This window comes from Cariama cristata, unplaced genomic scaffold (genome assembly GCF_000690535.1).
Source record: "Cariama cristata isolate BGI_N322 unplaced genomic scaffold, ASM69053v1 scaffold7417, whole genome shotgun sequence".
In the NCBI taxonomy this organism is placed as follows: Eukaryota; Metazoa; Chordata; class Aves; order Cariamiformes; family Cariamidae; genus Cariama; species Cariama cristata.
The window spans coordinates 70,749-70,966 of NW_009627054.1; positions in this window are offsets into that span (position 1 = coordinate 70,749).

Sequence of the window (218 nt, forward strand, 5' to 3'; positions counted from 1 at the left end):
TCTACAGAGAGCTAAAAATAGCCTCACAATCACACGCCCTAGTTCTCATGGGGGACTTCAACCACCCTGATATCTGCTGGAAAGACAACGCAGCCAGGCACACAACAGTCCAAGAGGTTCCCGCAGAGCACTGATGATAACTTTTTGACGCAGGTAGTGGAGGAGCCAAAAAGAGGTGTTGTGCTGGACCTTGTACTAATGAACAAAGAGGGACTGGT